The sequence below is a fragment of the Macaca thibetana genome, chromosome 4, assembly GCF_024542745.1.
Source record: "Macaca thibetana thibetana isolate TM-01 chromosome 4, ASM2454274v1, whole genome shotgun sequence".
NCBI lineage: Eukaryota > Metazoa > Chordata > Mammalia > Primates > Cercopithecidae > Macaca > Macaca thibetana.
Genome location: NC_065581.1, coordinates 123,623,064 through 123,629,695, shown reverse-complemented (window position 1 = coordinate 123,629,695; position 6,632 = coordinate 123,623,064). Strand labels below are relative to the sequence as shown.

The window sequence follows — 6,632 nt, the reverse complement described above, 5'->3', positions numbered from 1 at the left end:
AGACTCCGTCTCAAAAAAAAAAAAAAAAAAAAAAAAAAAAGAATATGCATTCAACAAAATTAACTTTAATAAAGAAAGATAAAACAAAGACAGTTCTAGATTTTAAAATAATGATAAAAAGAAAAAACAGAGAATGTTATGTCTAAGAGAGCTGTCCTACAAGAAATACGAAAGAAAGCTCTCCAAGCTGAAAAAAAATGGTGCTAGACTGTAACTCATCTGGACAGGAGGAAATGAAGAAAATTAGAAATAGTAAATACCAGGGTAATTATAAAATATTGACATGTTTTCTTTCTCTGTTGATTGATTAAAAACCATATGACTATTTAAAGCAAAAACTACACATACACACACACACACACACACACACACACACACACACAGAGGGGGGGAGAGAGAGAGAGAGAGACTAGCAGGAAAAAAGGACAAGGAAATGGAGCTGTGTTGATTAGAATTGCTATATTTTAGCCAATGTAAATCAATACTAACTGAAATAGATTATGATAAATTAAATATATATATTGTAAACTTTGGGGCAACTACTAAAAAGCTCAGATTTGGGACGAGGCAAGGAAATTTACCCTCACACTGCTAATCACCATTGGAATGGAGGCTGTGCTCCCCTCTAAAAATAATAATCTAAGAGAAGAAATAAAAATCATGCAGTTGGAAAAGAGAAGGCAAAACTGTCTTTATTCACAGAGAATATCATGGTGTATGTGGAAAACTCTAATTAGTCTATAAAAGCGCCACTGAAATTAGTAAATTTAGTAAAGGCAAGGAATACAAATTAATATGCAAACAATTATGTCTGTATATACTATTATCAAACAATTCAAAAAGGAAATTTTATAAATATTCTATTTACAAAGAAAAAAGTTAGTGAAAGATGTGCTGTGCATGTACTGTATATTAAAAGCTACAAAACATTGCTAAGAGAAAGTAAGAAACATCTAAACAAATAGACATGTCCTTTTCATGTACTGGAATACTTAATGTTGTTAAGAAGGCAGTTCTCCCTGAATTGATGTATAAATTTTAAATATTTAATATTAAAATCCTGGATTTTATCTAGACATTGAAAAACAAATTTTATTATTTTATATGTATGTTATTTATATCTATCTATATACAGTAGCTAAACAATTTTGAAACAGTGGGATGCAGACTTATACTACATGATTTTAAAACATAATATGATACTTTGGGACTCTGTGGCAAACAAGGCTGCAGTATTAGCATAAGGAGAACCATATAGATAAATAAAACATAGTAAAGGTTCAGATGTTTACCAAAACACATATGGACAATTGATTTTCCAAAAAGATGCCAAGAAAATGTAATAGAAAAAGTATGACATTTTTAATAACTATGGTGGAACAGTTGGTTATACAAATGCAAAAAACAAACAAATAAGACTGTTACAACACTATACATGGTAAAGTATGCTCCTGGCTGACAGACAAAATGGATTCCCCACGACAAACTGAGCTGCTGGAAGTTAAACCAGAAACAAATGGTCATGGCTGGGTGAAGGAGCAGTCACTGGACTCTGTGTTTTCAGAAAGGTGTAAAACTATCACAAGACCTCCCTTTCCACAATCAAGCCAAATCGGTTGCTGTTTTAGGTGTCAAAATAAACTTCCAGAAATACCCTCTATCATTCCCCAGTTCGAAACATGTGATGGAGACTTCTGATTCCAGCATGGAAAACAACCAATAAGAGGTCACCTGGTCCAGTCATCAAGGCTCAGCTATAACAACCAATCAGAACTCAGCTGTACCAACCAATCAAAAGTAAGTGTTTCAAGCTTTCATTTGCATAAACAGACCTGATTGAGAACTTGAAAAGGAACTTCTCCTGTAAACTCCTAACCCTCTCTTTGTTCTCTGGAATGAACCTTTGTTTTACACTGAAGACTGCATCTTCCCGATTTGAAAACTGTTTACAGGAATAAAGTCTCTTTCCTTCAGATTTTTTTCAGAGACTTTTGTTCACTTATTTAATAATTCACATTCACTTATAATAAATAATAGCCCTAAATATAATAATGAAAAACAATAGCCTTAAATATAGGGTTATTGTTAATATATCTTTAAATATAACAAATATCTTTATTACAGGGCTATTGTTTATATATCTTTAAATATAGTAAATATCTTTATAATATTTAAAGATATAAAACTTCTAGAACAAAACATAGAAAAATTTTGCTTAAAGCAAAGCTTTCTTAAGCACAAAAGTTGGAAACAGAAAAGGAAGATTTTGATAAATTGTACTTTGTCAAAATTAAAAATGCGTGAACTTCATAGGAGACCATTAAGAAAATGAATATTCACATCCTGAATGAAAAATGTTTTCAAAATATAAATATCATATAGTACTTGTATTGAAAAAAATAAAAATAATTCTTACAAAATAATGATAATACAAACAAGTAAATAGCAGAGAAATAGACACATAACCAAAGAAGATGCTTAAAGGCCACATAAGCACATTAAAAGATGCTCAAAAACATTAGTGATTGAGGAAATGGAAATTAAAACCATTGAATGACCACTAAAATAATGAAAATAAAGAGCACTAATTTTACGAGGTATCAGAGAGGATACAGAAAAATTGGACTTCGAAGCATTCCTATTGGAAATGTAAATTGGTCCTGAAACTTTAGAAAATATACTGGCATTTATAAAGTAGTTTGGCAGTGTGCATATGTGTGTTTCTGCTTGTTTAAAGCAAAGCATACATTTATCATAGGATCCAATAATTTGTTTCCAAAGAATATATCAAAAAAATTAAAACATATGTCTACAAAAAGACATATATGTGAATATCATAGCAACAGTATTCATAATAGCCTTAACTAGTAATAAACAATATGTTTTAACTAGTGAATAGTAACATAGGATATATGCATGTACTCACAAGTTATTCATTTATTTATTTATTTGAGACAGGGTCTCATTCTTCTGCCCAGGTTGTAGTGCAGTGGCAATATTTCTGCTCACTGCAACTTCCTCCTCCCAGCTCAAGGAATCCTCCTGTCTCAACCTCCCGAGTAGCTGGAACTACAGGCATTCACCAGACTGGTTTCACCATATTACCCAGGCTGGACTCAAACTCCTGGATTCAAGCAATCTTCCTGCCTTAGCCTCCCAAAATGCTGGGATTACAGGTGTGAGCTATTGCACCTAGCCCTCACAGGTAATTTTAAACTAAGTATCAATACACACAAAAACAGGGATGACTCTCTAATAACATAATGTTCAGAAAAATAAGCCAGACACAAAAGATTACATGCTGTATGAATCCATTTATGTAACTTTTCTAGAAAAGGAACAATGTAGCATGCAGACACATATACACTCACAAACACACACACACAAGACTACAAGTCCGTGGGGATAGGTCTGAGAGCAGCAATTGACTGCCAATAGGCATGGATAAATTTGGGGGTGATATTATTATAAAACTGTTTTTTGGTGATGAATTCCTGACTGTATACATTTATTAAAACCATTGATGTTCACACTTTACATGGTTAAATTTAATGGCACATAAATTATACTCAACATAGGTGTTAAAAAGAAAGAACACATTTATCAAAGGAATAATGTAAAATAATGTGAAATTTGATAGATATTGAAAGTATATATTAAAATGATATTACATGCAGGGTTCTTGAAGCAACAATTAAATTTGTTTAGGGGATATACTTCAAGTGCCCACACTTCAAAACATAAAATATCATTTAAAATGATATTTTCTGGCTTATTTAGTTAGTATGACACCCTGATTATTAGTGGAACTTCTCAAAGCCAACATAAGTTTGTAGCCTAAGAACTAGGGGATAATAGTAAATACAAATCACCTACTTTACCTTCTGGCTACTTGCATTATTGACATACATTTATAAGAGTTACCTCTTTTCTGGAATACCAAGTAAAGAAGAAAGGAGACAGAATATTTTACAAATTCAGGAGATAAAATAAATACATCTGCCACTCCTAGCATTGTTGAAAAATGACATATTTCACACATGAAAATTTAATAGGTAAGGAAGCATACTTCATCTTATGCAAATATTTTAAAGTATTTTTCACAGATATATTTTACAACTTCTTAGACATGTTTCTGTATTTAGAAATACAGAATTTAGAATAGCATGGTGACCTTCAAAACGGCTTGATATACATTATTTGTTAAATTAAAGAGTTCATTAGTGAAACTATCTGTAGCTCTAGAAATATATAGGACTCTTTACAACACCCTCCACCTCCCAACCAATGAGGTCAAATTCTTATGACCAACCATATCAGATTCCACTCCTCAGGGATGTTATGTGTCTGCAAATAACAGACACCTCTTTTAAGACCTTTACTATATATCCTTGTTAGAATTTATACTCCTTCTGAACTCCTGAGTACACTAACACTTGTCATTGAAATTTATTAAATAACTTCTTCATTAATAGCATGTAACTTGTAATTGATTACTTGTAAGACTCTTCTATGAAAAAAAAGCAGATTATTAGTATATGGAGTTTATGACATTTAATTTGCTGATTAGGGGACTTATTTTTGTCATTTTGCTTTATCGATAAAAAATAATAGACATAAATATTCATAAATAATAATATTTGTTAAGTGTCTTGTATGCTTCAAACACAAGCATTTTCTTTGGTACAAGATTGAGACTCATGGATAAGTGGCCCTGGAATAAATGCACAAGTGAATCTCAAATGTTCTCCCTCTGTATGCTTTGTGTCAAAATAACTTTAGTAACTAATAAAACATGCATAATAGTTTTACTTGAAAACATATGAAACTACATCTAGTCAAATTGAATCATATTTTTATATTTGCATTTGTACTATCACTGTAAATTTAATTCACTCTTTAATGAAGGGCTGAAAAGAAATTAAAAAGGACACAAATGTACGTATTTCAAAGCTAAGTGAAAATACCATACATATGTTCAATTGTAACCTTAATTACCCACAAAAGTGAATGATGTAGATTCAAAGTCAATCTAATCAAAGTTTTATAATCTTTAGTGGAAAATTGTGTGGGCAGCTTTCATTATAAGCAGGCATGGCTAGGGTAATGAGAGTATCGACCATGACATTTTTGAAATCATATACATGTAGAAATTAGAGCAAGGAGGGAAGCTTCTCTTTATTCATTAGAATAGCTAAATGACTTGTGATATTGGCTTAAAAGGAACGTCATTCTGAAGCATCTAGAATAATATCTCACAGGGTAAACCCAAATGAGATACCCTATTTGAATACTTTCTAAATTGAAGGAAGAACAGTGCACAGGGTTTAACTACATTTTCTTAATAATTTATTAATCAACATGTATAAATATTATTTCCTTTAAATCAGTTATTACAATAAACATTTGACTTCTTATCCTGGAAAATTAGTGGCAATATTATACTTTAAAGAAAGGGAAAACATACTTATTAGATTTACTTAGAAATTCAAGTAGCAATTTTAAAATTATATCCTAGAATGAGATGATTTAAAAACAAGGAAAAGCATAGTTAATACTTTTTATAAATATTCTGAAAGCTACTTTTCAGTACAAAAAGTATTAGGTTTTTGTACACATTCTGAAATTTTGCCCAGGTGAAAAGCTCTGCCTCAGTTTAATAACTAAAATTTCAATGTTTTTCAACATTACTTTCCTTTACATCTGTTCTTTATGCTTGCCTTTTCTAAATAACTGACTTAAATATATTTCACTTTGATCTAGAGCAAAAGGAAAGTTGTTAAAGCTGTTTATGATTATTGGACCGCAAAGAATAATCACTTTAGAATCCAATTTGCATTCATCAACTGCATCATTAGGATTAAACTCTAGCATTTTGGAAATGTGGGTTTTTTAATAAAGGAAAATAAAATTTTGAAAGCCTCTCTTTTCAAATAGTAAGCCAGTATAAATTACAAAACCAAATTTTGCTTACTGTTTCCTTTTGCCTTTATATGAAATCTTGTGCTAGGGAAAAACATCTAACCAAATATCCACAAAACTTAGAAATCTCTTTCAAAAGGCCCTTTGGCAATAGGTCATTTTGGCTATATTTGAATACCTATAATAGAGAACTAATTCCCTCAGGAATTTAAATCAATGAACATTGGATCTTTTTGTAACACAGTTTTTATATAGATTGAAATTAAATCTGCAATCTACACTTTGCTACATCCATGTCAAAAATATCATTTTTCCTAATTACAGCCCTGACAGTATTCAGACATCTACATCTTTTCAACATCTCCTTTCTTCTCCCAACTAAACAACTGTCAGATTTATGACTCCTTGTGTGACATAAATAATAGTCACTTCACAATATAGTGACCTTGTTTTGGATAGAATCTGGTTTGTCAGTTCTCCCTGGCCATTTTTTAAGGGACTTTCTAACTTAAAATGTTGTCTGTCGAGAATGAAACTGATACCTATTTCTCACCACTCAAAAATTAACTCAAGATGGATTAAAGATCTAAAGGCAACACCTGAAACTATAAAAGTCCTAGAAGAAAACCTAGGAAAAACTCTTCTGGACGTTGGCTTAGACAAGTAATTTCTGCCTAAGACCCCAAAACTAAATGTAACAAAACAAAAAA

The 6,632-nt window shown here is 31.2% G+C and overlaps 1 protein-coding gene across 1 annotated transcript in view; it reads left to right on the top strand.

Moving 5' to 3' along the window:
- The first annotated feature begins 382 nt into the window (after nucleotides 1–382).
- VTA1 (vesicle trafficking 1) overlaps nucleotides 383–6,632 on the top strand; it is a 726,169-nt gene continuing 719,919 nt past the window's right edge. Inside the window, exon 1 of the mRNA XM_050787412.1 lies at nucleotides 383–392. The gene's annotated coding sequence lies outside the window, so the exon portion shown is untranslated. The remainder of the gene's footprint in view (nucleotides 393–6,632) is intronic.